At 41.2% G+C, this 27,791-nt stretch overlaps 1 protein-coding gene across 3 annotated transcripts in view; it reads right to left on the bottom strand.

The window, feature by feature from the left end:
* Nucleotides 1-27,791, bottom strand: part of MAPRE2 (microtubule associated protein RP/EB family member 2) — a 188,980-nt gene that overhangs the window by 49,138 nt on the left and 112,051 nt on the right. The window lies entirely within an intron of this gene.

Here is a 27,791-nt window from a genome sequence, read left to right on the forward strand (position 1 = left end):
TTCCAAGTCACAAAGATTATCTTTCTTTTACAAAAAGGAAAAGAAATTGAGTGGTGAGAATGGGAAGAAATGGCCATTTATGAGTTCTCTTTGCTTCTGCACTTCTCCAGATCTCTCCATCTGTTTCTATAATATGCCAGTAATATGCCTTTTTGAACATAAAGAGCTCCCCTCCATCCACTGGTATCACGGTTTTGCAAGAAGCCCTTCATTCTGTTTGAGAAACTCTCCCTTACCTAGGAAGAGACTACGTGGTCTCTTACGTCAAATGGAGGCTGAGCATCCTTTACTGAGATAGGAATCTAAGAAAAGAGGGAAGCAGAAAATGTTAGTCGCTTAGTTGTGTCCAAGTCTTTGTGGTCCCATGGACTAGCCCACCAAGCTCCTCTGTCCATGGGATTTTCTAGGCTAGATACTGGAGTGGGTTGCCACTCTCTTCTCCAGGGGATCTTCCCAATCAGGGATCGAACCTGGGTCTCCTGCATTGCAGGCAGATTCTTTACTGTCTGAGCCACCAGGGAAGCCCTATCAAGGATCTAGGGGCTGCTAAATACAAAACGGTGAGGCAGCCCATTATTTGTAGGTAAGACTACAAAGTGAATCAAGGCAAACTGGAAGTGGTCAAACAGATGGCAAGAGTGAACACAGACATTCTAGCAATCAGTGAACTAAGATAACCATTATATCTACTCTTGTGGGCACTAATCCCTTAGAAAATAGTGAAAGTGAAGTCGCTCAGTCGTGTCCAACTCTTTGCGACCCCGTGGACTGTAGCCTACCAGGCTTCTCCATCCATGGGATTCTCCAAGCAAGAATACTGGAGTGGGTTACCATCTCCTTCTCCAGGGGATCTTCCTGACCCAGGGATTGAACCCAGGTCTCCCTCATTGGAGGCAGACACTTTAACCTCTGAGCCACCAGGGAAGCCCCTTAGAGTGTAGGGTAGCCTTACAGAGTAGCCATCATAGTCAACAAAAGAGTCCAAAATGCAGTACTTGGATGCAATCTCAAAAACGACAGAATAATCTCTGTTCGTTTCCAAGGCAAACCATTCAATATCACGGTAATCCAAGTCTATGTCCTGACCAGTAATGCTGAAGAAGTTGAAGTTGAATGGTTCTATGAAAACCTACAAGACCTTTTAGAACTAACACCCAAAAAAGATATCCTTTTCATTATAGGGGACTGGAATGCAAAATTAGGAAGTCAAGGAACACCTGGAGTAACAGGCAAATTTGGCCTTGGAGTACAGAATGAGGCAGGGTAAAGGCTAATAGAGTTTTGCCAGAACGTACTGGTCCCAGCAAACACCCTCTTCCAACAACACAAGAGAAGACTCTATACATGGACATCACCAGATGGTCAACACCAAAATCAGACTGATTATATTCTTTGCAGTCAAAGATGGAGAAGCTCTATACAGTCAGCAAAAACAAGACCGGGAGCTGACTGTAGCTCAGATCATGAACTCCTTATTGCCAAAATCAGACTTAAATTGAACAAAGTGGGGAAAACCACTAGACCATTCAGGTATGACCTAAATCAAATCCCTTATGATTATACAGTAGACTTGAGAAATAGATTTAAGGGCCTAGATCTGATAGATACAGTGCCTGATGAACTATGGACAGAGGCTCATGACATTGCACAGGAGACAGGGAGCAAGACCATCCCCAAGAAAAAGAAATGCAAAAAAGAAAATGGCTGTCTGAGGAGGCCTTACAAATAGCTGTGAAAAGAAGAGAAGTGAAAAACAAAGGAGAAAAGGAAAGATATAAGCATCTGAATGCAGAGTTCCAAAGAATAGCAAGGATAGATAAGAAAGCCTTCCTCAGCGATCAATGCAAAGAAATACAGGAAAACAACAGAATGGGAAAGACTAGAGATCTCTTCAAGAAAATAAGAGATACCAAGGGAACAGTTCATGCAAAGATGGGCTCAATAAAGGACAGAAATGGTATGACCTAACAGAAGCAGAAGATATTAAGAAGAGGTGGCAAGAATACACAGAAGAACTGTACAAAAAAGATCTTCACGACCAAGATAATCACAATGGTGTGATCACTCACCTAGAGCCAGACATCCTGGAATGTGAAGTCAAGTGGGCCTTAGGAAGCATCACTAGGAACAAAGCTAGTGGAGGTGATGGCATTCCAGTTGAGCTATTTCAAACCCTAAAAGATGATGCTGTGAAAGTGCTGCACTCAATATGTCAGCAAATTTGGAAAACTCAGCAGTGGCCACAGGACTGGAAAAGGTCAGTTTTCATTCCAATCCCAAAGAAAGGCAATGCCAAAGAATGCTCAAACTACCGCGCAATTGCACTCATCACACTCGCTAGTAAAGTAATGCTCAGAATTCTGCAAGCCAGGCTTCAGCAATATGTGAACCATGAACTTCCAGATGTTCAAGATGGTTTTAGAAAAGGCAGATCAAATTGCCAACATCTGCTAGATCATGGAAAAAGCAAGAGAATTCCAGAAAAACATCTACTTCTGCTTTATTGACTGTGCCAAAGCCTTTGACTGTGTGGATCACAACAAACTGTGGAAAATTCTGAAAGAGATGGGAATACCAGACCACCTGACCTGCCTCTTGAGAAACCTGTATACAGGTCAGGAAGCAACAGTTAGAACTGGACATGGAACAGACTAGTTCCAAATAGGAAAAGGAGTACGTCAAGGCTGTATATTGTCATTCTGCTTATTTAACTTATACGTAGAGTAGAAATGCCGGGCTGGATGAAGCACAAGCTGGAATCAAGATTGTCAGGAGAAAAACCAATTAACTCAGATATGCAGATGACACCACTCTTATGGCAGAAAGTGAAGAGGAACTAAAAAGCCTCTTGATGAAAGTGAAAAAGGAGAGTGAAAAAGTTGGCTTAAAGCCCAACATTCAGAAAACTAAGATCATGGCATCCGGTCCCATCACTTCATGGCAAATAGATAGGGAAACAGTGGAAACAGTGGCTGACTTTATTTTTGGGGGCTCCAAAATCACTGCAGATGGTGATTTCAGCCAATGAAATTAAAAGATGCTTACTCCTTGGTAAGGAAAGTTATGACCAACCTAGACAGCATATTAAAAAGCAGAGACATTACTTTGCCAACAAAGGTCCGTCTAGTCAAGGCTATGGTTTTTCCAGTGGTCATGTATGGATGTGAAAGTTGGACTATAAAGAAGGCTGAGCACTGAAGAATTGATGCTCTTGAACTGTGGCTGTTGGAGAAGACTCTTAAGAGTCCCTTGGACTGCAAGGAGATCCAACCAGTCCATCCTGAGGGAGATCAGTCCTGAATATGCATTGGAAGGACTGATGTTGAAGCTGAAACTCCAATACTTTGGCCACCTCATGTGAAGAGCTGACTCATTTGAAAAGACCCTGATGCTGGGAAAGATTGAGGGCAGGAGGAGAAGGGGATGACAGAGGATGAGATGGTTGGATGGCATCACCAATTCAATGGACATGAGTTTGGATAAAATCCGGGAGTTGGTGATGGACAGGGAGGCCTAGTTCATGGGGTCGCGAAGAGTCGGACATGACTGAGCGACTGAGCTGAAGTGATAAGGTGATAAAATAAAGGCCACAATAAGTTATCACCTCCAGAATCTTTATATCTGCGATGCCTCCTTTAGACACCAATACCCTGAGTACAAAACTGGGATTTTGTAGTCAAGCAGATGGATTCTCTTAAAAACAAGACAACATAAAACAAACCAAAACAAAATACACTGGAGGAAATAAGCATCAGGACCCTGGGGGGTGTTCTTACAGCTGTCATCCATTATCCGGGTCTTCCTTTTGACGTGCCACCAGATGGAGCCAATACCAATAGCCACTCAACATAATTTTTATAGAAAAGGGGATGTCTAAACACAAGTGTCTCATTACCTGCCATTTAAAGAGTTATATTCACTTCTGTAGCGTTTAGCATAAAGTTTACTTATGGAGACACCAGTATCTATGCATTCTTACAAACCTACCAAGCAAATCACTCATTTTCCAAATTTGAAAAGTAATAGCAATGTTTGAGGAAAAAAAGAAAACCTTGCATACAGTGTGTGAAGCAAGGAACGAAAAATCATCTCCATCTCATCATCCAGAGAAAACCACTGTTAATATTCTGGCACAAGCCATTCTATTTTTTTTTTTTTTAATTTAACAGACCGTGATTCCCTATCCGGATCATTAAATATTCTCTACTGACATTTTTAATGGCCTTCTGATTTTTATATCATGCTTAGCAACTTTCCCAAGCCAATATTACATAAATAAGCATGTGTATTTTCTTTAAGTACTTTTATGGTCTCAACTTTTACATTTACATTCTGAATCCATGTGGAATTTATTTCGGTCTATGATGTAAAGGATGGTTCTAATTTTAGTTATTCCAAATGTTAGTGAAAATGGCATTTTTGGCTCCTCAGCAATTGGACACCTTCCCATCTGACTTGATGCAACAGGGCCCTGCCTCCCACCACAGCACCGAAGGTGGGCGGACAGTCCTTTCCCCACACCCAGCCTGTGACTTAGGCTCTGTCTTTGGATGCTCTTGCCTGGGTTTCCAAATCTTGAGGGAGTGAGTGTAAACATGCAGGGACCATTAGAATTTGGTCATGATGGCCGCGGTGGGATCTAGCAGAAGCTGGAGCAGCTCAGCATCATCCTCACCGTCCCAAGCCAGTGGCTTGAACGAGGCTCTCTTTCTAGTTTCTTAGCATCTTTTGCTGGCTGTCATCTTCTGAGCGTGCTTCCCCAATGACTCTGACCTGCCCAGTATCGTTTCTATAAATCTGTCTCTGTTTCAACTTGCCACAATTATTTTCTGCTATGTTCCAACCCCAAATGCTGATTGATAAAGCTAGGGAGGTGCTGAACACCATCATTTCATAAATAATCTATACTCTTCCCACCAAGGAATAACTGTTTTTACTCTCTATGACTTCTCTAATACATGCTCTTAATGTCTCTTCTTAGTTTTTTTTTTTTTTTTTTTGCGGGCGGCGGGGGGGGGTCCTGTCCCTGTGATAGTTGTACACTCTTCCTGGTGGCTCAGTGGTAAAGAGTCCTGCCAATCTGCCTGCCAAGGCAGGAGACCTGAGTTTGATCCTTGGGTCGGGAAGATCCCCTGGAGAAGGAAATTCTCAGGATTCTTGTCTGGGAAATCCCATGGACAGAGCCGGGGGTTACAGTCCGTGGGGTCACAAGAGAGTCAGACATGACTTGGTGACTAAGCAACAACAATCGCGTGTATCACGACATGCAGCATAATTTCTCCTCTCCCTTTCCTCAAAAACTTCTCAAATTCTGTTGTGCATGTATTCTTTCTATGATAATTTTGAATTTGTCATTCACAGCATGAAGAAAATAGACTTTCTTTTAAACGTAGTCATTTACTATGTAATGGCAGAGCTTTACTGAAATGTAATTCATACACCATGAAGTTCAATCTTCTAAAGTTTATAATCCAGAGGTTTTTAATATAGTTACAGAATCATGCCTCTATCACCACTTTCTAATTCCAGAAGATTTTCAAGATTTTCACCCGCCAAAAAAACCCCAGTCATGTTAGCTGAGACTCCTGACTCTCTCCTCCCCCAAGGCCATGGTAATTAGGCACTAAATCAGTTATCGGTTGCTATGGACTTGCTTACTCCGGACATTTCATATGAATGGAATCACCAAGTATGTGGCCTTTGCATCTGGTTTCACTCACTCAGCAAAATCTTTCCCAGGTTCATCCACGTTGTGGCATGTGTCGGAATGTCATGCTCTTTTTTTATGGCTGAATAATACTCCACTGTATGAATACAACATATTTTATTGATTCAATCATCAGCTGATCAATATTTGAGTTGCTTTCACTTTGGCGTTATTATGAGCAAGGCTGCTACAAACACTCATGTACAAGATTTTGCATGAACATAAGTTTTCAATTCTCCTGAGATATACCTACGAGAGGAAAATGGCACCTTTGTGTTTAACATTTTGAGGGACAGCCAGACTGTTTTCCAAAGCAGGTGCTCCATTTTACAGTCCCACCAGCAATGTATGAGGGTTCCAGGTTCTCCAGATCTTCAGCAACATTTACTGTCTTTTTGATTCCAGCCATTCTAATGCATGTAAATTTTTGATTTCCCTAAAGACAAATGACATTAAACATCTCTTCCAAATGCTTTCTGACTATCTGTATATCTTCTTTGGAGAAATGTTTATGCAAATCCTTTGCAGGGGGTGGGGTCAGATGCTCAGTCATGTCCAACTCTTTGAGACCCCATGGGTCTCTGTGAGACTGTAGCCCACTGGACTCCTCTGTCCATGGAATTTTCCATGCAAGAATACTGGAGTAGGTTGCCATTTCCTTCTCCAACGCCAATCCCTCGCTCATTTTTAAATGAGGTTAAATGTCTTCTTATTGGTGAATTTAAGAGTTTTTTTCTACATTTCAGAAACAAGTCTTTTATCAGATATTTGCTTTGCAAATATTTTTTCCTGTGGATTGTCTTTTTCTTCTTTTAAAAATATTGATTTATTTAGGCTGCACCAGGTCTTAGTTGTGGCACACGGGATCCAGTGGGATCTTCCATCCTTGTTGTAACATGCAGGATCTTTAGCCGTGGTATGGAGAATCTTTAGTTGCGGCATGTGGGATCTAGATCCCTGATCAGGGATCAAACCTGGGGCCCCTGCATTGGGAGTGCAAAGTCTTAGTCACTGAACCGTCAAGGGAAGTCTGTGATAAGTCTTTTTCTTGATGATATCCTTTGAAGCACAGAATCTTTTTAACTTTGATGAAGCACAATTCATCCACTGTTTCTTTTGGTAATGACTTGGCTTCTGTCATATCTAAGAAACCATCGCTTAATCCAAATGCTAATGATTTCACTTACTTTTCTTCTAAAAGTTGTTTAGTTTTAGTTCATACATTTAGGTCAATGATGCATTTTCAATTATTTCTTCTATACACTGTGCAGTTTGGATCCCAACATCATTATTTTGCACATGACCATTCAGCTGTCCCAGCACCATTTAATTATCTTGGCACTCTTGTTGAAATCAATTAATGATATATATACGGTTTATTCCTGAGCTTTCGATTCTATTCCATCTATATACCTATCCTTGGGCCAGTGACGCTGTCCTGATTACTACAGGTTTATAATCAGTTTTCAAGTCAAAAGTAGAAGTCTTCAAACTTTGTTTTTCCTTTTCAAGATTCCTTCAGCTATTCTGGGTTCCATGAGTTTGCCTATTAATCTTAGAATCAGCTCAATTCCTGTAAAAAAGGTAGTTGAGATTTTGACAGGGACTTAACTGAATCGAAAGATTAATTTGGGGAGCAATGCCATCTTAACAACATTAGGTTTTCCAATCCACAAACAGGAGATGTCTTTCCACTTAAGTTCCTCCAATGATGCTTCAAAGTTTTTAGTGTGTGTATTACAATTCTTCATTAAATTTCTTCCTATTATATTCTCTTTAATGCTATTTTACATGGAACTGTACTCTTAATTTTCAGATAATACTAATAAGGTTGATTTGCGGATACTGATCTTGTATCCTTCAATCCTGCTTATTAGTTTTAATAGTTTTTTTGTTGGTTCCTTAGGATTTTCTGCGTACAAGATCATCACTCTAGTTTTACTTCTTTCTTTCCAAACTGAATACCTCATTTCTTTTTCTTTCCCAACTGGCCTGGCTGGAAGCTCTAGAAAAATGTTGGATAAAAGTGCTAAGAGTGGACCTCCTGTCTTATTCTTGGTCTTTGTGTGTGGGGGGAGCATCTAGTTACTCATTCTAAGTATGATAATCTTCGCAACCGTATGGGCTGCAGCCTGCCAGGCTCCTCTGCCTATGGGATATTCCAGGCAAGAGTACTGGAGTGGGTTGCCATGCCCTCCTCCAGGGAATCTTCCCGACCCAGGGATTGAACTTGCATCTCTTGTGTCTCCTGCATTGGCAGGCAGGTTCTTAACCACCAGCACCACCTGGGAAGCCCAAATATGATAATAACCATGGGTTTTTCATAGATGATATTATCAGATTGAAAAGTTCCTTTCTATTCCTAGTTTTAGTGGTTTTAAAGGGTATTAAATTTTGTCAAATTCATTTTTAATATTCACTGAGACTATCATGTGGCTTTTTCCTTTATTAATACTGGTACAACATTGCTTTTCATATGTTAAGACAACTTTGCATTAACCCCATTTGATCCTAGTATATAATCCTTTTTGTATGTTGCTGGATTTATTCCGTTAGTATTTGTTGAGGATTTTTGTGTCTATATTTGTAAGAGATACTGATCTATAGTTTTTGTGTGACATCTTTTTTTTTTGGTTTTGGTATCAGGGTGATACTGATCTCAGAGAACAAACTGTAAAGTATCCCCTCTCTTTTATTTTTTGGAAGAGTTTTTAGAGGAGTGGTGTTAGATTTTCTTTAAATGTTGGTAGAATTCAATGTTAAGTTATTTGGGTCTGGGTTTTTATTTGTGGAAATTGTTTCTTTTTTAATTGCAAATGCAATCTCGTGTTACACAGGGCTATTCACAATTTCTATTTTTTAAGTTTTAGTAGTTTATGTCTTTTTGGGTTATTTGTCCATTTTATCTAGATTGAAAATTACTGATTTTAAACATTTACTTTTATTGCTATAGTTATTGTTCATGAGTTCTAATAAATTTTCAGTTAGTTCTCTGTGGTTTTATCGGGAGAAATCAATGCATAAAATAATGCATTTGTTGTGCTATGTATATGTATATATATACATAAAGTATACAAAGAATGTATACCAACTACCTTTTCAACTACCGTGGAGATAACAAAAATGTTTTCCTCTTTTGATTAACATTAAATTTCTTCAATCACCATCATTGATTTCCTAATGTTGAATCATCTTTGCATTCCCTGAACTAAGTCCTACTTGGTGGTGTTCACAAAGTTTTCATTACACTGCTGGCTTAGATTCACAAACTCTTAAATGAGATTGTGTGCAACATTTTTTGTGTGGTTTTGTCTTTTCTTATGGTTCAAAGAAATAACTTAAACTATGGGAAACTGTCCACATTTCTGAGGGTCTAAAAGCTTGAGCACTAAAGTTAAAAAAAAAAAAAAAAAGATCTGGTTAGAATCCTTACTGCACATCAGCTACAGCTACGTCCTGGGCTTTTCACACCTTCCCTACTCATTTCATGTGAACAGCAAAGAAGCTGACTAATTTCTTCAATAAACAATGAATTAAAGGGTGGATTACATTAGCATTTGCAGTAAGTTCAAGTAATGTTATATGATCATTTAGGTATAACATTGTATGTCATTTTCTAGAGTCAAAGGAGGCCCTGAAAATTTTTAAAAATATCTTACTGACTTTGAAAATGTTCCTAAAGAATTGTTGCTACTGCCTCTGGGTATGTCCATTTGGATATTTTCAACTTCCATTCCTCAAATCTCTAGTGCTTAAGAGAGACATCATGAAAAGGATACCTTGACAGTAACTGTTGCTACTAAGAAGATCAGCAGTGGTTCTTGTGGGGCAGGAAACCACACTCAGGCATAGCTTAAACAAGGCTGTCATGTTCCGATTCCCATCAAAGGTCACCCCACCATCCGTGCTCTGGATCCCATCTCCCCTCACCTTCTCATGGATGTCACTACTGCAACTTTCCTCACTCTCCTGCAATGTCAATTTCTCTCCATACAGTCTTGTTTTTGTTTTTTTTTTTTTTAATGTGGACCATTTTAAAGTCATGTCCAACTCTTCTGACCCCATGGACTGTATAGCCTACCAGGCTCCTCCCTCCATGGGATTCTCCAGGCAAGAATAACAGAGTAGGTTGCCATTCCCTTCTCCAGTGCATCTTCCTGACCCAGGAGTCGAACCCAGGTCTCCTGCATTGCAGGCAGATTCTTTACCAACTGAGCTCTGTCTTTATTGAATTCGTTACAACACTGCTTCCATTGTATGTGCTGATTTTTTGGCCGGGAGGCACCTGGGCTCTTAGCTCTCCAAGCAGGGACTGAATTCACATCCCCTTCACTGGAAGGTGAAGTCCTAAACAGCAGAGCGCCAGCAAAGTCCCCTGACTATTCTTTTTTTTTTTTTTAAAGTCGCTCAGTCGTGTCCGACTCTTTGCGACCCATGGACTGTAGCCCACCAAGCTCCTCTGTCCATGGGATTCTCCAGGCAAGAATACTGGAGTGGGTTGCCATTTCCTTCTCCACCCTGACTATTCTTAACATGTGCAAACATGCTCTGGTGTCATATGATTTTGACAAAATAAGATTTTAAAAACCTCCTAAACTCCATATAATCTGTTAGTTTGTTGTTGTTTAGTCCCTAAGCTGTGTTCACCTCTTTTGCGATCCCAGGAACTGCAGCTTGCCAAGCTCCTCTGTCCATGGGATTTCCCAGGTAAGAATACTGAAGTGTATTGCCATTTCCACCTCCATGGGATCTTCCCCACTCAGGGATCAAACCCATGTCTCCTGCATTGCAGGCAGATTCTTTACCACTGAGCCACCAGGGAAGCCCCAATCTTGCTACTCTGCCATTTATTTCCTCCTATACACAGCAAAACTTGACAAAATTGTCTTTATTTTCAATGTTTACTCTGCCACTCAAACCAATTCAATTGTCTTCCAATCTTACTATAGAGGTTACCAAGGTTATCAATAGCGTCTCTGTTACTTAGTCTAACAGTCACCTTTTTTTCTTCATCCAGCTCAACCTCTTGACTAGTATTGGGCTCTGGTGACCAGTACCTCCATCTTAAAAGTGTGTATTTTGTTCCTTAATTAGACAAAACAGGTACCAACTAACTTGAAAATTCAACTAACTTGAAAATCACTCCCATTGTCCTAAAAGGCTGCTGCTGTTGCTGTTAAGCTGCTTCAGTCGTGTCCAACTCTGTGTGACCCCACAGACGGCAGCCCACCAGGCTCCCCCATCCCTGGGATTCTCCAGGCAAGAAGTCTAGCCAGCCACAATTTAGGATATTGCTCACTTCATTGACAGGTGCAGAGATTTGGAGGTCATTTCATTCATCCCACAATAATGTGGCCTACATTTTACACAGATCCCACTTTTATCAAATTATGCCAAGGTTGCCATAACTCATGTACCGCCCTTTGTTAAGGATACACCAGTGGTTCCTGTGAAACCATTACAAAATCCAAACTCCTTCCCTGACCCACAGTGCCCGGTGCCCAGGCCTCTGTCTACCGCTCACTGGAAGCGCCTTTCACACTGGCTTCCTGGGTACGCCACGTTCCTGCTACTCATAGCAAGGCTTAGAGGTCACCTCCTCAGAGGCTGTCCCTGACCACACCATCTGAAGTGACCCCTGAGTTACTCGACTGCCTCATTCAGTTTTAGGTCTGGTATTTTCTGGTTAACTCATATGTTGGCTTGTGGGATGCAGGTTTCAAGAGAGTCTGCACACTAATCTTGCTGGGTCCCCTCTGTATCCAAGCCTTTAATGCGGTAACTTGCACAGTGTGAGCGTCAATAAACACCTGGTTAATGAATGAAGCTTTACGGGTTGTGGCAGCTAAACCACAACAAGGGCTGGTAAACAATAAAATTCTAATGTCACCAAAGTCCCAGGTAAGAGGCATTACTGAAAGAGTTGCTATCTGTTTTTTTAAGAATTGATAGGGTAAATACATTAAAGACAATAAAAAACCTAACCAAAACAAGAGCTACTCTGGAAATCAGTCTTCAGAAAAGTGAAAAATAAGCTTTAAAAGGCTAAATACTAGCTATCACACCAAGGTAAAAGCAATACAAATTGTAGGATGTTGTGCTTACCAAGACATTAATTATGATGGACTATGCTCTAAGGCCATTGGCTCAAGGTGCTACTGCAGTTTTATGAAGGTCAATGAGACTCTGGAAATAATCAGGAAATAAGCAGAAAAAAGGAAAATATTCTGCCTTTGTACAGTGCCATGCTATGCCTGCGCTTATAGCCCTGAGGATAATTTCAGTTGCAATATATCAAAAGTGACATAATGGAGCTGAAAAACTGGAGGACAGGAATTCAAAATGAAGAGCTGGGGCACGGTATGAAGGCAGAACTCAGCAATGAATATTCAGCCTCAAAAGACCTGAGGATGTATGATTTAAGTCTATGAAATCATGAAGAGCATGAGAAGACAAATTATCTCATTTTTACCAGATCCCATCCCAGGACCCCAGCAGAATATCAGAATAAACTGACATTTTTTTTAAAGGAAAATTTCAGATAACAAAAGAGAAAGGAAATATTACTCACTAAGTTTATGGGTTGTATTATGCCAAGAAATAGACGAAAGGAAAACAACTACATTTGTGTAAAATCTGTAAAGCTTTCCTATCCATCTGAAACCTTCTGAATCCCATGGAGGTAAGTATTTTAAATTATCATCACCCTATTTTATAGATTTGGGAACAGGCTCAGAAAGTCATTCTGCTAACAAAAGTAACACAAGAGGAATTCAAAAGTGTGTTTTTTTTTTCCTCCTTCTCTATGCTGCTTCTAAGATTTATAAAATTTAAAGGTTCAAAGAGAGCTTAGAAAACTTGCTAGATTATAATTTTATAAGGAGTCACAAAGGAAAGAGAACATACGAACCTTTCAGACTGATAGGAGGGGTGTCAGCTGTTTGCTCCTCATAATCTTGGAGGATTGGGCTGGACAGAGAGCTCATTAATCTGCCCCAAAGTCGTGATTTTATATTTTAGTATACATACTCCTAATAACTATTTTACATATATAGTATATATATGTATGTTTATATATATATATAAAGCATATCCTCTTCCAATAATATATTACTATTCACTTTTCTGCACACCTGTAACACAACATTGTAAGTCAACTATTCTCCAACAAAAATTAAAATAAATAAATTTCTATAGTCTTTGAAAAAAAATAATACATTACTGCTGTCAAGATTTCACAGTACTTTCCCAGAAATGGGACACAATCTGTGGAGAAGACATCAAGCTATATTTGGTTTGGCCATGAACAGCTACTCAAATTGCCCATATGATTTTCTCCCAGGCCAGGGAACCCTTCTATAGAAAAGTCTATGTCATTGAGGTATTCAATTATCACTTTCCACAATCTTACTTGGTACTGATGAAGGGTCAGAAGCAAAAAAAAATGACACCTATTTAATGGACACATCTGTGCAAATACACCTTTAATTACAGAAATCATACAACATTTTAAAAAAGCTTATTTTCTCAAATTACTATCAGTGAAGACAGAGGAGGGGGTGGGAAGGATAGAAATCCAGACTATTGGCCTCGATCATCTTGAATGGACTGTGACATGTCATCACACCCTTCGAAGTCAACAGTATTCCTAGCTGTAAAATGTCTGGTCTGGACAGATCTCTAAGCCCTAAAATCAGATGATTCTCTAATTCGCAGTCCATCACCAACGTGTCTTTTAAGGGACACTTGCTATTTCTGCTAATTAGGAGACAACAGTATGTTTCATCATATAACTAAGACTTTTGCCAGCGTGCCTGCTTGTAGCCATCGCCATCTTTTGCTTGGTTGCTATAGGAGACAGGATTATGTAGCTGCATCTGCAGGATGCTCCCAGGAGCACCCACTCATGTCCTTCCCATCCAGGTACCCTTCTTTGAGCTCTTGATATCGATACACTCAGAAACATAATCATATTTTCTGTCATCTTCTGCAGCTGACTATTAAGTATCTTTCCCATTAGAATACTGTTTTTATACAATAATAACGAAATCATTCCTGCTCTGTTTTTGCATTCAGCCCATCTTTCCTTGAACTGATCTCACCGCAGAACTGCATCGGTTACCAAAGCCCAAACCTCATGCTGGAGGCAGTATTCCCTTTGGGAAATCGGGGCTTCTTAATGAGCAAAGTGAGGCTTCAAAACACAGGGTTACAGATTTCCATCACATCAGCAGAAACCATGCTACCTACATAAACACAAGGCTTGAAGACTTAAATGGCAACTATGACACAAAGCTTTGAAACGTGGATATTTTAAAGGAATTTAAAGCTCCCAATTTCAACTGCATTTTTCTAATCCAACAAAAATGTGCTGAAATTGGTAGTAGCCCCGTGCTGTTTTCATAGGCATCTTTCGCATTCCTGGCATGAGCAGCAGCTTCATAGCTTCAGTTACACGGTCTTATTTAACTCTGTGAAAGTGAACTTAGGACACTGTCTACTTCACCTGCCCTGAGTCACAGATTCACAAACAGAGATCTGGAATTGAGAAACTTGGTTTCAACTGAGTTTGCTCCCTGGAATTCTCAGGGTCCTCAACTGAGCTTCCTGCTTCTTCCTTTTGCTTGGAGTTATGTCTGAAACTTTTAATTCATATTTTAAACGAAGTCTCAAAGACAGATAGCTTTCAAACTGACTCCTTGAAGAGGAAAAGGAGTTGGAACCAGCAGGAAGACTTCAACTCTTGCAGACATAGATGGAGAAGGCTTCTGTGACTTATACTGGATGCTAAAAGCTCTCCATCCATGCCCTTCTCCCACTCAGGAAGCTGTCAAAGGATATTTTCATCTTCCTTTTACAGAAAAAGAAATAAGCCAGCAATCATTATGCCAACAGATGGATTTTTAAGAGTATCATCAGATATATTAAAAATCCCTGTCAAACCATGTCATTGGGCTTTCATCTGATACATGTCCTGAAGTTTTACTGATTCCTATGATATAAAACCTTTTTAAGAATCTTAAAGCTGCAGCAAATTGCAGTTAAAGATACCAAAGCTCTCTGTTCACAACCTGCCTTCAAAAACCAGGAGTACTTTTTACAAAGTAAGTGTTGTATTAGTCGCTCAGTCGTGTCCAAGTCTTTGTGACCACATGGATGGTAGCCTGCCAGGTTCCTCTGACCATGGGATTCTCCAGTCAAGAATGCTGGAGTGGGTAGCTGACCCAGGGATCAAACCTGGGTCTCCTGCATTGCAGGCGAATTCTTTACCATTTGAGCCCCTTTAAAAGTGAAGCTGCCTTTAAATCAGACTTTCATTAAGAAACTTACAGAACAATGTTAAAAGCGACACTCTCATAGAGATAACCGATCAGATATTAGATCAATGTGTGTGTGCGTATTTAGTCGCTCAGTCTTGTTCAACTCTTCGCCACCCCATGGACTGTAGCCCATCAGGCTGTTCTGTCCATGGAATTCTCCGGGCAAGGATATTGGAGTGGATAGCTGTTCCCTTCTCCAGGGGATCTTCCGACCCAGGGATCAAACCTGGGTCTCCTGTGTTGCAGGCAGACTGACCATCTGAGCCACCAGGGAAGCCTCCCAAGATCAATGCAATGAGTTGATTTAAAAGTGGTTCTTCATCAAAAAATCATGGAGAATGAAGACTATTTTCTTTTCACAGTAGGAAATTTCAATACAGTAAAAATCTACATTGGGCTTCCCAGGTGGCACTAGTGGTAAAGAATCCAACTGCCAATTTAGGAGACTGGAGTTCAATCCCTGGGTTGGGAAGATCCCCCGGAGTAGGAAACGGCTACCCACTCCAGTATTCTTGCCTGGAAAATCCCATGGACAGAGGAGCCTGGTGGGCTACAGTCCATGGGGTCCCAAAGAGTCAGCATGAATGAATCACTGACCACAGCACAAAAATCTACACACCAAATAGCCTTTGATTAAGCTTTAGGTACCAATATTTGTATTTAAAAGTATATTTTAGAGAAATTATTAGATTATGACAGATAGATAGAAACATGTAATACTCAGAACAGAGCTGGTATTTTAAGAGTGGTAAAATAAAATCATGAAAATAATTTTCATAGACATTAACTCTGAGTTGAAAACTGGATGCAAAGAATGCTAAAGTCTAACTGGACCATTTCCAGTTGTTTTGTTCAATGAAATCATAATCACCCTGCAACTTACCATCTTGCATTTGAATGCCTTAGGGAAAAACACAAAACTGCAAATCTGCCTATTGATGCAAAGATTCAGTCGACTGACACAAGAAAGAAATGGCAGGTCAAGAATCATCGTGGTGGTATGAAAGGTTTCTTTTTACAATGACCCGGACCGGAGCTGGGTGCTTGGTTTCACTTCTCGTTTCTAACACCAGTGACTTCCTTTAGGGTAATGCACTCATTGAATTTTATCAAAACAAGCTGTCTGACATAAGCAGCTTCATACCATAAGCTCTGGCCTCTACATGGGAATCAGGAATGCAGGAATGGGAGAGGCCCTCGGAGGGCAGGCAGGAATGGTGGCAGGACAAAATGTCACTGGCTCCCAGATACTGAAACTGGCAGCGAGACGTCCCCAAGGCCGAAGTCCGAGAATAGAGCTGAAGTTAGAATCTGGCTTTCCAGACAGAGGAGGAGAGGCAGCAGGGAAAGCTTTTATTACAAATGAAAAACAAGGTAGAAAGATACATGGGAAACCCATTCTGAAGGGGTCACTTTTCTTACCAGGGTAATCAAAATAGAAAGCTTGGTAAAGCTGTAATATCAGAAGATACAGTTTCTCTATGACTGTGCACTCATGTATTTTCACACACTTGTTTGTATTACCTCCTCTAATGAAAAAAAAAATTTTTTTTTTAAGTACTGAAATTACATGAGTGACTATGTAAAAGGGCAAGATTTTTTTTTTTAATAGAATATTTTAATTAATTTATCTTGGGGGTTGTGCTGGGTCTTTCTCCAGTTGCGGAGAGCGGGGGGCCACTCTCTGGTTGTGGCGCACAGGCTTCTCACGGCCGTGGCTTCTCGTGTGGCAGAGCACATGCTCCAGAAGCAGGGACATCAGCAGCTGCAGCAACAGCTGTAGTGCGTGGGCTCTGGAACACGGGCTCAGGAGCAGTCATGCCTGGGCTTGGGTGCTCCACAGCATATGGAATCTTCCTGGACTAGGGATTAAACCTGTCCACGTGCGCTGGCAGGTGGATTCTTACCCACCAGGGAAGTCCAAAAGGCAAGATTTAAATTAAGAAAAGCTTTAGGAGGTAAGAATCTAAAAAGCTGGATTTCTTATCTAGTTTTTGTGGTTATAAAGAAATGCCCATCTGGAAGGTGGTACAGACGGATGTCACTTGATTTATTAATCAATGAAAAAAAATCAATAAACCAACAAATACTTATTGAGGAAAATGATTTTACTCTTAAAGGACCAAGAAATTTAGTTTTGGGAGACCAGAGAAACATACATGGAAATTCTAGCAAAAGTACAAAACAACTCTAAGAGTTAAACTATATGACAGAGACACAAGGATTAAAGGAGTTAGTTCAAAACTTTTGCCCAATTGATGTTGTTCAGTCACTCAGTCATGTTCGACTCTTTGCATGTTCGACCCTATGGACTGCAGCACGCCAGGCATCCCTGTCCTTCACCATCGCCAGAGCTGACTCAAACTCATGTCCATTGAGTCAGTGATGCCATCCAACCATCTTGTCCTCTGTCATCCCCTTCTCCTCCTGCCTTCAATTTTTCCCAGCATCAGGGTTTTTTCCAATGAGTCAGTTCTTTGCATCAGGTGGCCAAAGTACTGGAGCTTTACCCTCAGCATCAGTCCCTCCAATGAATATTCAGGACTGATCTCCTTTAGGATGGACTGGTTGGATCTCCTTGCAGTCCAAGGGACTCTCAAGAGCCTTCTCCAACACCACAGTTCAAAAGCGTGAATTCTTCAGCACTCAGCCTTCTTTATGGTCCAGCTCTCACATCCATACATGACCAGTGGAAAAAACATAGCTTTGATTATACAGACCTTTGTAGGCAAAGTAATAATGTCTCTGCTGTCTAGGTTGGTCATAGCTTTTCTTCAAAGGAGCGTCTTCTAATTTCATGGCTGCAGTCACCATCTACAGTGATTTTGGAGCCCAAGAAAATAAACTGCTCAATAAACTCTCCCAAAGAGTCATCAATATTATCAGACAGATAAAGTCAAGTCAAATTTGCACAGTCATTTCTAGACCTCAAGGACCTTGACTTCCAATATTGAGGTTGGAATTCTCCAGGCAAGAATACTGGAGTGGGTTGCCATTTCCTTCTCCATGGGATCTTCCAGACCCAGGGATCGAACGCAGGTCTCCTGCACTGCAGACAGATGCTTTAACCTCTGAGCCACCAGGGATGCCCCAATATTGAGGTTAATGGTTCTCAATGACCTTAAGATTTTAAGAGGGAACACACACATTTTGCTGAATGAACAGGCTGGAAGGTAGCATAGGGGATGGTCCTCAAAGAGACATTTCAAGCAAAAATAGGGAATTACAACAGCTGGTGAAAGCTGAGTTTGGGCAAATGCAGGCTACAGGGAGGGAAGTAAAGGTGAAAGATGCTGGGAAGATGGATTGCAGACAGACCATTCAAGGCTTTAAAAGAAGCAGCTTAAGTTAATTTGGTAGGTAGTGAGGGAACCAATATTTCTAGGCACAAGTTTCTTTAGAGAAAAGTCCCTTAAACTGTGCCATTTTTAAGCTTCAATATTAAGAATGTATCTATTTTAGAGGCAAATGAGATTAAGGATAAATGACCTAAAGCTGTCCATCAACAGATGAATGGATAAAGAAAATGTGGTATATACAATATCCATACAATGGAATATTATGCAGCCATGAAAAAGAATGAAATTATCATACTAAGTGACAAAAAGATAAATAGGATATCGCTTATTGTGGAATCTAAAATACGACAGAAATGAACTTATTTATGAAACAGAAATAGACTCACAGACACAGAGAACAGATTTGTGGCTGCCAAGGGGAAGGGAGTGTGGAGCCTACTGTACAGTACAGAGAACTATATTCAATATCCTGAGGTAAGCCATAATGGAAAAGAATATAAAAAATAATATATATATATATATATATATGCTGAATCACTCTGCTGTACCGCAGAAATCAACACAATACTGTAAACCAACTATGCTTCAATAAATTTTTTTTTAATCCCTAAAGGTTATAAACCATCCCAATTTCTCAGGAAATTTCTATTAGACTATTCCTCATATTGTTCTATCAACAGTACTATATGTAGGACATTGTGTGACCTCCAGGTGAAGAAGCTTTTTAGTAGGTGTGAACAGACCAGCACAAACCCACAGTCCATATCTACATTAGGGACCACGCACTCTGGATCAATGTTAGAAAGGCTGCCTTTTTAACAGCTAAAGTCACTGTCCCTGGGACTGGGACCTGCAAGGTTCTTCCCAGATCAAAGCCATTTTACTTCCTCTCCAAGGTGAGCAGCTGAGGATTCCTTCCCTACTGCTCCCCCCGCCCCTCATCCAGTCCACAAGCTCTCACCAACACCGATACCATCATTAACACCAATACCGCCCCCTCCTTTCCAGAGATGACATTCTTCCCCACAGCTCCCTGAGAAGAGGCCTGGAAGCCAGAGAGAGCCCAAAAGGCCAAGGTGGTACCAAAGGAAGCGTCCAGCAACTGCAGAGGAACTACCGTGTCACATTCATGCAGACTGTGATACACAAGACAGTATTTTTCTATAATACACTGCTTTCTGCATATTTCCCAGGTTAATCCTTTTCTAGGCAGAGGAACCAGAGATCAAACTGCCAACATCTGCTGGATCACAGAAAATGCAAGAGAGTTCCAGAAAAACATCTACTTCTGCTTTATTGACTGTGTCAAAGCCTTTGACTGTGTGGACCACAACAAACTGTGGAAAATTCTTCAAGAGATGGGAATACCAGACCACTTGACCTGCCTCCTGAGAAATCTGTATGCAGGTCAAGAAGCAACAGGTAGAACCGGACATGGAACAAAAGACTGGTTCTAAACTGGGAAAGGAGTATGTCAAGGCTGTATATTGTCACCCTGCTTATTTAACTTATATGCAGAGTAGAAATGCGGGGCTGGATGAAGCATAAGCTAGAATCAAGATTGCTGGGAGAAATATCAATAACCTGATATAGAGATGACATCACCCTTATGGCAGAAAGCAAAGAAAAACTAAAGAGCCTCTTGATGAAAGTGAAAGAGGAGAGTGACAAAGTTGGCTTAAAACTGAACATTCAGAAAACTAAGATCATGGCATCCTGTCCCATCACTTCATGGCAAATAGATGGGGAAACAATGGAAACAGTGACAGATTTTATTTTCTTGGGCTCCAAAATCACTGCAGAAGGTGACTGCAGCCATGAAATTAAAAGATGCTTGCTCCTTGGAAGAAAAGCTATGACCAACCTAGACAGCTAGACAGCATATTGAAAAGCAGAAACATTACTTTGCTGACGAAGGTCCACATAGTCAAAGCTATAGTTTTTCCAGTATGGATGTGAGAGTTGGACTATAAAGAAAGCTGAGCACCGAAGAATTGATGCTTTTGAACTGGGGTGTTGGAGAAGACTCTTGAGAGTCCCTTGAACTGCAAGGTGATCCAACAAGTCCATCCTAAAGGAAATCAGTCCTGAATGTTCATTGGAAGGACTGATGCAGAAACTCCAATACTTTGGCTACATGATGCAAAGAACTGACTCACTGGAAAAGACCCTGATGCTGTGAAAGATTGAAAGCAGCAGAAAGGGATGACAGAGGATGAGATGGTTGGACGGCATCATCGACTCGATGAACATGAGTTTGAGCAAGCTCTGGGAGTTGGTGATGGACAGGGAAGCCTGGTGTGCTACAGTCCATGGGGCTGGAAAGAGTCGGACACTATTGAGTGACCAAACTGAACCCTTTTCTAAGCACAATTCTAGTATTACGAGGATCCCAAATTAGTATGAGGAATGTACAAGTATTTACTTCTGATATTCAATCCTAGAAGAAACTGAAAGAATAAAATTTAATTTTAAAAAGAAAGCAAAAAAGGCAAGAAAGAAGTTTTCTTTAAAAACATTCAATTTTTAAATGCTACACTTAACTGTAATTAAGTGTAATTTTAAAGTTGACATACACTATGAATTGTCAAATACATAATCTAAAAGAAATCAAAGTGAAGAAGTGGTCTTCCTTTAGAGAATGCTAGGAGAAACTGTAGGAAATTTTACCATCACGAGTTTTGCATTTATATGCTTCTTATTGTTAAATAATTTGGTCTAGGATAAGACCAAACTCTTGGATAAGAACAAACTCCTGACCCTATGTGTGCAGTCAGTGATGGTTTTACTTGGATAAGAAGGAACTCCTGACTCAATCTGTGGAGTGATGGTTATTTTAAGAACTGCCAAGCAATTCTTCTGTTTTCAGGTATACCATTCTAACATGCCCAACATACCCAAACATTTGATGATGACTTCTGACACTCCTTTTTTTTTTTTTAATAGTGTCTATGTGGCTGATAAACTGTAAATTTAAAAACAATTCAGGGAAAAACTAGGTTAGAAAAAATATTTTCCTTTGAAGAACAGTAGAACTTGCAGATGTGTAGCTTGATCATCGCAGCTGTGGAGAAACTGGATGGTCTACCCCTGCTTCAGACATTCAGAGCACAGACTGCCCATTCATGTTGCAAGGCCGTCCAACGGTGACAAGGGCCGGAAGGCCACCACTTCTGCCCAGGGACCTTGCTTAACCTTTGCTTTGTACTCAGGAAAAGCTGAGAAAAAAGGAACTTAAATGCTCTGGATACAAATGTGTCAAGCAGAACTTTGGTAGTAAAGGAACAGGTCCTTACTAGGCATCATCTGTATTGCCTTTTTTTCTTTTTCGGTTGCACTGAGTCTTAGTTGTATCACGTGGGATCTTTCGTCGTGACGCACAGACTCTCTAGTTGCGGCACACGCATTCAGAAGTTGTAGCTCATGGGCCTAAGTGCTCCTTAGTATATGGCACCTTAGTTCTCAGACCAGAGATCGAACCCACCTCCCATCCCCAGCATTACAAGGCAGATTCTCAACCACTGGACCGCTAGGACAGTAAGCCCCTCTACTGCTTTTTGTATCTGGCTGTATCCCCAGATTCTAGCGTGCCTTCTGACACACTATAGGCGCTTACTAAATATCCGCTGACTTTAGGAATACCTAAAGCGATATGTTAGAACATCAAAAAATAGCTAAATAGTCATCGTTGTTCAGTCGCTAAGTCGTGTCCGACCCTTTGTGACCCCATGGACTGCAGCAGGTCACACTTCCCTGTCCTTCACCATCTTCCAGAGTTTGCGCAAATGCCTGTCCATTAAGTCGGTGACGCCATGCAACCATCTCATCCTCTGTCACCCCCTTCTCCTCCTGCCCTCAATCTTTCCCAGCATCAGGGTCTTTTCCAATGAGTTGACTCTTCACATCCGGTGGTCAAAGTATTGGAGCTTCAGTTTCAGCATTAGCAATAATACGTTTACTCAAAACCCCCAAATTTCTCTTTTCAACCTAAACCTAGCTTAGAGAGCGTTTCAATTAAACTCCATTTCAGAAATATTAATCACCCACTAAATCCACATGGCTGTTTGGCCAAAGACTCAAGAAGCTCTTCTAGGCTGACACAGCCTGAATATTCACTGAAAGGACGGATGCTGATGCTGGGGCTCCAATACTTTGGCCACCTGATGCGAAGAGCCGACTCACTAGAAAAGACCCTAATGCTGGAAAAGACTGAGGGCAGGAGATAGGGGCGTCAGACATTTTCTGCCTAAAATATCCTTTTGCCACCTTTTACCTTTGAGCAGAAATCCCTCTTTCATTAAGTTTAGCCCAAGCATCATCTTCTCTACGGAGCTTTTCTGTTCCCAGTACGGAATTAGCTGTTTCACTACAATGGCTACAAAAGCCAAGTTGTAAGTTGGACTTGCATTTTAATTAGCCATCTCTCTCAGCCGACTGCTGGGTAACTCTTTACCAGCTCTTTAAAATGGGGGCTGGGGTCCAATTCATCTTTCTACTGTGCTGCCACAGGGTCCGCTGTGACTGTAAACTGCTGGCAGCTCTAGAATTTCCTTTATAGAAGAGGTTTAGGGGCTGCAACCCGGCTGGAACTGGGAAACAGATAAGAAAGGAGGCTAGAATTGGGTGGAGACAGATGACTAGTCTTTTTTTTTTTTTTTTTTTTTAATTTTTATTGGAGTATAGTTGCTTTACAGAGTTGTATTAAGTTTCCGCTGTACACCAAAGTGAATCAGCTTGTTTTTATATATCCCCTCTTTTTTGGATTTCCTTCTCAATTAGGTCACCACAGAGCACAGACCAGAGCTCCCTGTGCAGGTTCTCATTAGTTATTTCTTTTATACATATTAGTGTGTATGTGTCAATCCCAATCTTCCAATTCATCTCACTGCTCCCTCCCACCCCCCTCGGTATCCGTATGTTTGCTCTCAACATCTGCGTCTCTATTTCTGCTTTGTGAACAGGATGGTCTATTTCCCTAGGTTCCGCATATATGCATTAATATATTTGCTTTCCTCTGACTTATTTCACCCTGGATGACAGTCTCTAGGTCTATCTACATCTCGGCAAATGGCACAATTTCAGACAACGATTCCTAAATGTTGCACCAGCATGTCCGTTTTGTACAGGGCTAAGCAAACATCAGCTTTTCATAAGAAAGGAGCTGGAGAAGAACTGAAAGAGGCGCCCAGCACAGCTACAGCAATACAGGCTCAGTGAACAGAATGAAATGCGTGGGAAACAGTGATTCCCTGAGTCACACACATCCTTTGGGGGACCCATTATATATATAACAACATTATTCTAGAAGATGTTCTTTTTCTCCCTGAGGAACTGAGGATGTTATTAGTAAGTGTCCTTGCAGCTCCAAGTTTATTAAAACAAGCCTGGGTCCAACATAAGGAAAGGGCTACATGCCTGGGCTTCAAATGTGCATGTGTGTGTCTCTAAGGAGCCAAGACTCTGGTTACCGCTCCACTGACCAGGGATTGTCCTGAGAGACCTGAATCAGAGCAGGCGGCAACATGTCAGATCCCTTTAGCCTTGCTTAGAGGGCAAGAGAGTTTAGAGAAGGAGAGAAGAAAGGAGACCAGGTAGGGGAAAGGGGTACGGTCCTCCCCCACCCACTCTCAGCAGGCAGAGTAAAAGGAATTTGAGGGACTTGCCTGGTGGTCCAGTGGCTAAGACTCTGCACTCCCAATGCAGGGGACCCGGGTTCAATCCCTGGCAGGGCACTAGATCCCATATGCCGCAACTAAGCTCAGGTGCAGCCAAATAAATAAATATTAACAACAACAACAAAAAAACCAATCCATTTTTTAAAAATTCTGAGATCAAGAGCAAAAGCTTGTGTTTCTAACTAGCATCTCACTACCTTTGCTAAGAAAGTTCTTGATAATGATGCCAGGCCTCAGTGTAATACCCATAGAATACCAGCTGTGTCTCATTTCCTCAATCAGTAACTGCAAGGGTGGGGATACGGACTTCTAGCTACTCTGTTCCTAGAACCGTTCAGTGGACATCTGATGAATGGATATGTAAAAAATAAATAAGACACACACACACACACACACACACCCCTCTCCCACGTCTACAGCGGCCGATATGTAAAAAAAAAATAAGACACACACACACCCCCTCTCTCATGTTTATAGCGGCCGCACACCTGAACAAGAAGAGAGGAAGCCGGTGAGCTAGGGAGGTTCCAACTAGCATCCGCCATAAACACTTGGCTTCTTTGGGCTTTTATCCTCTTATATAAAACAAGAATAAGAAAGTCCCATTGTTCTTCTACACACAGTTGTTACAAGAATTAAAACAGATAATACCTATAAAAGCACAATGAAAATGCTGAAGAATGATACATAAAAGTTGGGGCCTTATGACATCATTTTGCCCCTAACGTATGAAACCATGCATTATGTGGCTGGTTATAAATAATCGGAGCTATAAAAATGAATAGGATGGAATGGAGTTGTTTCAGCTATGAAATATGAATCTCCAAAATGCATGTTTTAGACTCAAAGGGCAAAGAACCAAAGAACAAAATGAGGTCCTTGGCTTCCTCCTAGCAAAGTAAGGAGATGGACACATTCTTAAGATCCTCAAGTTTATCTACTGAAAAACATTCAAGGGCTTCTCCAGTCCTTAAGTCTTTCCCCAGATAAACATATGAGGTGCTTCAGTAATCACAAATTCATTTATAAAAGGAAATGACTATTTTCCTCCAATTTTCTACTCTTCCTGTTTAAGTCTTCAGATGATTTAAACTGAAGAGAAAAGGGAGAGGAAAAAAAAAAGCAATATAAATATAAAATAATGTTTCATAAAGACTACATCTATCATATAAGTAACTACCATCTTTAGGAAAAATCAACATAACTTATAATATGTTAGAACATACACATTTTTCCTTGATACTTGTTTTATAATCTTGGTGAATGATTTCAAAATAAACATATCATTATGCTGAGCATCTTATCGTAATGCAAAGACAAAAATCAGAGAAGGGGCTCTGGAAGGTTTCTGAAATCACAGTTATGAATCAAAAAACTTACTGTCTCCTTGGGCTCTGAGTCCCACAGCCTTCACCAAGATTTCTGGGGCCTCAATACTGAGGGCTCCAGGCTTAAAACTAATGAAGTCAGTGCTGGGGATTTGCAGGTTCATTCCTCAGCCGAAGCACTCTCCTCTCATCAGCATCACCTTCATCATCTGACCCATCCTATACCTCTTTTGATGACCTGCCCACAGTACAACAATTCTCATCTCTAGACTCACACCTATGAACCCATTCATGGTTTCTGAGCAGGTGAAACCTAGCAGAATTTTAACTACAGTAGATTAAAGAAAAAGATATGAACCCAAGGGGAGAATGCATGATAAAGAGTTTGCGAATTAGCAATACACTTACTAAGAACCCAGAAGACTGTATTCATCTATTGACATCTGGGAATTTTCTCAGATAAGGGAAAACAGTTAAGAGATGAAAGTCTAGGGTTTAACTGAGGGTACTGCTTTATACAAATTCCTACAGTTATTAAATTTGGTGATGCGATTGAGAATTCTCAAAGGCAATCATTAGCTAAAATTTCTAATAACATGTCACCACTTTGCTTTGTTCCGGTTAAGGCACTATATTAAGTTCATAGTGATTACATGTTCCTTGATTTTCCTGGTTAGTATATAAACTGCCAGCCTTCATCCCAGGTGACCTGTCTGCCCTGTTTTACCTTCCCTAGTTTATAGTGTTCATCTCTACCTAGGAGGGACTCCAGCAGAAAGGGATAAGAACCAAGAGGACACATGTGTACCTATGACCCTCTGGAAAATACTAATGGAGCTGCCTGACACCTCTCTAGTTAAAGATCCGAGCAGTTATCACTGGCTTCCTGGAACTGAAAATATTTGTTGCATTTCTCCCAAAGAAAGGAGCAATTCCACGGTTTCCTGAGAAAATCCCAGATGTACGCAGTTTCTTCAAAGAAATAGAGTAAAAACAACTTTCACATACTCATATGACATCATCAGGAAAAACTCTACATTCCTCTTAGAGAAACAACACCCTTCATGTATTTAAGGGCTGGACCTAATAAAACACACATTATACGTCCTGGTCACTCCACGTGACTCAAGAAGAAGGATTTCTGAGGTGTTTGGCCATTCTAAGGCATCCAGGCAGCACCCACTTCCTCCCAAAGAACCTGAAGGAAGGCGCATCTCTACAGACTCACTGTGGCCCACCTTTCCTCGGCAGGCTCAAAGCGCTTCCAGAACAGGACGACTGTGTGTGCCCTCTAGGTTTTTTCAGGACTGTGCTCTGCTGTACTGAGCTCTTAGCGGCCCACAACTCCGTCTTATTAATCCAGGTCCCCGGGGCCTAGACCAAAGAAGGGCTCACAACGTGTGTGTCAAATAAAAGAAACTGGGTCATGTGTGGAGATGTGAGTGGACCTAGAGAGTGTCATACAGAGAGAAGTAATTCAGAGACAGAAAAACAAATACCGTGTATTAACACATATATGGAATCTAGAAAAATGGTAGTGGTGATCTTACTTGCAGAAATGGAGACAGATGTAAAGAACAAATGTAAGGATACCAAGGGGGAGAGGGGAGTGGAAGGAATTGGGAGACTGGGATTAACACACATACACTACTGCTACTGTATATGAAAGTGAAAGTGAAAGTCTCTCAGTCGTGTCCGACTCTTTGTGACCCCATAGACTATGCAGTTCATGAAATTCTCCAGGCCAGAATACTGGAGTGGGGTAGCCTTTCCCTTCTCCAGGGGGGTCTTCTCAACCCAGGGATTGAACCTAGGTCTCCCGCATTGCAGGCGGATTCTTTACCAGCTGAGCCACAAGTGAAGCCCAAGAATATTGGAGTGGGTAGCCTATCCCTTCTCCAGTGGATCTTCCCAACCCAGGAATCGAACCGGGCTCTCCTGCATTACAGGTGGATTCTTTACCAGCTGAGCTATCAGGGAAGCCCAATACTATATATAAAATAGATACCTAATGAGGACTTATCAGGTGGTGCAGGGTAAAGAATCCATCTGCCAATGCAGAAGAAACAAGAGAGGCGAGTTCGATCTCTGGGTCGGGAAGATCCCCTGGAGTAGGAAATGGTGACCCACTCCAGTATTCTTGCTTGGAGCATTCCATGGATACAGGAGCCTGGAAGGCTACAGTCCATGGGGTCACAAAGAGTCGGACACGACTGAGCAACCGCATGCACGCGCGCACACACCAGGAGATCATACCAAATAGCCCAGGGAACTCTGCTTAAGGCACTGTGGTGACCTGAGGGGAAAGGAAGTCCAAAAGGGAGGAGATACATGTATATGCATGGCTGATTCATTCTGCTGTAGAACAGAAACTCACACATTGTAAAGCAACTGTAAGAAAAAGATGTTGGAAAAAAAATTGATTGTCAGAACTGAATACAGTAATGAGACAAAGAGATGGC

This window comes from Capra hircus, chromosome 24 (genome assembly GCF_001704415.2).
Source record: "Capra hircus breed San Clemente chromosome 24, ASM170441v1, whole genome shotgun sequence".
NCBI lineage: Eukaryota > Metazoa > Chordata > Mammalia > Artiodactyla > Bovidae > Capra > Capra hircus.